Consider the following 3771-nt stretch of genomic DNA (forward strand, 5'->3'; position numbering starts at 1 on the left):
AGGACATATAATGCTGGAATGCGAGATCATGGATGGAAACCAGACCTGGAAGGGAGAGCAAGAATTCACCATTCTGGATGGCCGGCTGGCGTATAACATGATCTTAGGAAGGCCTTTCCTCTCAGAAGCTGCCGCCCTAATATCGGTACGCCATTTAACTATGTACGTGCCAACTAAAAAAGGCGGGATAATGATCAAAGGGAGCCAAAAAATGGCTCAAGAAACCTATACGGCGTCTTTGACCATACGCCCACAAGAAGATAACGATGAACAAGAAGAAGAGGAGAATATGAACACAACCGCTCTAGGAGAAACAGAGACATGCCTTATCTCCGACGGAAAAAGAGTGAAAATTGCAAAGGGGCTGCACCCAGAGATCAAGGAGGCAATTATGCAAACGCTAATTGAATGCCAGGAGGTTTTTGCCGGTGATAGTGAAATACTAAGAGGGGTAAGCCCAAACCTCATTACTCACAAACTCAATACAATGGATGAAGTTACATCGGTCACACAAAAAAGAAGAAATCATGGGCCAGAAAGACAGAAGGCGATAGAGGAAGAGATTGCAAAGCTCAAAAAGGCGGATGCGATAGAAGAAGTAATTTATACTGAATGGCTGGCGAATGTGGTTCTACTTAAAAAAGCTGGTGGAGCATATAGAATGTGCGCCGACTTCATGATGCGCCCTCACCTAAGTTGGGATGAAGACTCACTAAGGGATAAGTGTACCCCGTCGTTATCAAGTAATAAATTTCTGGTTAAGTCCAGGTTATCGTCCACAGGATTTATTTCTGCAAGTATCGAGCTACTTGGTTTCAGGAGTTATCTAGGCTTAGGGGGTTTTTAGTTTGTTTGATTAAGTTAATCTACTCCTAGGTTGAATTATACTAATCCTAACTAAGTTATCTGATTCTAACTAAGTTATTCTATGCCTAATTAAGCTACTCTACCCCTAATTAAGTTAAACTACTCCTAATTGATCTTTCACTAGATGCAATTACCCGAAGGAACATGGTATGAACGATAATAATGAAGATAGATTGTTAGGTCTATTGAGTAAAAACCTAATCTGAGTCACTTGTATTCAAGGCGATTAACCCTACTTACCCTCTTGAGGTTCCTAGCGCGTGATTCCTGTTAAGCCCAAAATATACCTAAAATATCATTAATATTTACATCATTTTTATTACAAATTTGTGTTATTTATATCTGTTTAGATTACTTTTACTCTCGAATATCTTTCTTTCTTGCAAGGTACCTAAATATTTGGTAAAATCCAAATAGGGACGAAAAAGGATCAAAAACAGAAGAAAACCCCTACAAAAGGAGTCAAAGACGACGTAAATCAAAAGCGCCAAGTCAAGGACACGAACGAGATCAAAGAAGTGAAAAAACGCACCGTGCCGCGACCGCGAATCCACCACCCACGGCCGCGACACGCGTCCTTCAGCTACTTCCTCCCTTCGTCCAAAGCTTAACTTGATGTTCCCCCATTCTCGGTAAGTGCAGAATTCTGCCAAAGGTGCAATGAACACATGTTGAAAATCAAGAAACGCGTTCGTTCGGGTGGATAGAAACGACTCTTCACAAAGAACACAATTCTTAACAACGGACACGACTCTTTACCAACGAATACGTCTTTTCACAAAAGGACATATCACTTCAATCACAACCCTTCAACATCTATAAATAAAGAGTTGATGTTGAGAAAAATGCGATGTAATGTTATGTAATATAGATATAGAATCAGAGCATAGAACTAATGTATAAGTTCTAAGTAAAAACAATTCGAGAGTTAGAAATTAGATTCTGTACAAAACAAGATGAGGTACACATATTGTTTATAGTTTAATTACAAACACAGTAGCGTTTAGACATTGTTCCAGTTTTAGGTTGCATTTTGGTAGAGGCCGACCGAATCCCTATTACGAAGTTACAGCGAGAAGATTGAGTAGAGTGTTCGCCCCTGAGCCTGACAACCTCTAAGGAAACCCAAGGAAAGGACTGATCAGCCGTTCACTTGCACGCCCTCGAAGAACTTGATGCTCCATGTTCTCTGTAAACTTGTATCAATTTATATTTCATCTAATAAAGTCCATTCTATTCGATAAATCGTTATACAGCACTTATGGTAACCAACCCACTAAAGTGATTGCTGGTGTTTTAATTAAAACGTAGTTAATTCAAAATCATTACAAGGAAACTTTGCTGAACACTTAGGTAAATTATTATCTCGGTAGAGTTTTAATTTGGTTAAGGGCATTATGTCGGCTAAAGGGTTTTGCCACGTTCAAAGCCAATTAATTAGAGGTTCCGTCATTTATTTCATCATCATAATTAATACAAAGTTTAAGTTGTTTTCTTTGCTCAATGCAAACGAATACATTTATTTGTTTTTCTAAAAGTTCTAAATGTTCCTGTTTTGTAAAATTCATCCCTAAATCAGAAAACTTTTCTAACGATCGATATATTCTAATATAAAATCTTATTCTAGCATTTTCAAATACTCAAAGTCCACAAACTCAATTAAACAATTATTTTTCCTAAATTCAATTAGACAAATTTCACTTTTCATTAACATTCAATAGTAAATCTAACAAGTTCGAAATTAACAGATTCAAAAATAAGTTTTTCGTTAAAAAACGTATCCCTGTGGGATCGATATTTTTATTACTACAAGCGAAACCGTGCACTTGCGGAAATCGCTCAACAAGTTTTTGGCGCCGTTGCCGGGGATACGCCAAAAATTTTGACAAAATTTTTATTTTTCGTATTTTATTTTCGAATCTAGGTTTACACATTATTTTTATACAACTTTTACATTTTATTTATTTTCAGTTTATATAACATATTTGTTTTCAATTTTGTTTTGAAGGTAGTTTGGTTCGTGCAACAATTTCAAGTTCATGCGCAGTTCGGGCACGCCACCAGACCCTCTTGATCCAGAAATTGAAAGAACACTTAAGAAAAACAAGAAAGACAACAAAGACAAAACACCCTTAAAAACCAAAGTAGTCCAGCCAGAAAATATGGCCGATCCACCGACACTTATGGATTATGCTAGGCCAGGAATGGCCGGTGTAACTAATAGTGTAGTTAGACCCCGTATAAACGCAAATCAATTTGAAATTAAGCCTGCTTTGCTTAATATGTTGCAAAACAACGTAACGTTTTATGGACTACCTAACGAAAACCCTAATGCCCATTTGACAAATTTCTTAGAAATTTGTGATACTTTTAAAATTACTGATGTAACAGCCGAAGCAATCAAACTTCGCCTCTTTCCTTTCACTTTGAAGGATAAGGCAAAAATTTGGTTAACTTCTATGCCTGCTGCAACATTTGAAACTTGGGACCAATTAGCCCAAGCGTTTTTATCAAAATATTTTCCTTTAGCAAAAACCGCAAGAGTCATCAAAGAATTGAAATCTTTTACCCAAAATGATAATGAAACTCTTTATGAAGCTTGGGAACGTTTTAAAGAACTTCAACGTTTATGCCCACACCACCAATTGCCAGATGCACTTTTAATGCAGACATTCTATAATGGATTAAATCCTACGACTAGAGGTTCATTAGATGCTATGTCTGGAGGGTTATTTATGAAGAAGACGTTCGTCTAAGCAAGAGAACTTTTGGAGGAAATGGCAATCAACAGTAGTATGTGGCCCGCAGAGCGTGGACATATACCAATGGCGAAACCATCATCCTCAGGTACATCATCGGTTAAAGGTATAATGAATCTTGATCCAGTTGCGATGTTACAAGCCC

The 3771-nt window shown here is 37.4% G+C and overlaps 1 non-coding gene across 1 annotated transcript; it reads right to left on the reverse strand.

The window, feature by feature from the left end:
* Positions 1-3412: 3412 nt before the first annotated feature.
* Positions 3413-3514, reverse strand: LOC136228251 (small nucleolar RNA R71). The gene has a single exon (XR_010688579.1). It is a non-coding gene; the product is annotated as a small nucleolar RNA R71 (small nucleolar RNA).
* Positions 3515-3771: the final 257 nt, after the last annotated feature.

Source organism: Euphorbia lathyris, chromosome 4 (assembly GCF_963576675.1).
Source record: "Euphorbia lathyris chromosome 4, ddEupLath1.1, whole genome shotgun sequence".
NCBI classification, from domain to species: domain Eukaryota; kingdom Viridiplantae; phylum Streptophyta; class Magnoliopsida; order Malpighiales; family Euphorbiaceae; genus Euphorbia; species Euphorbia lathyris.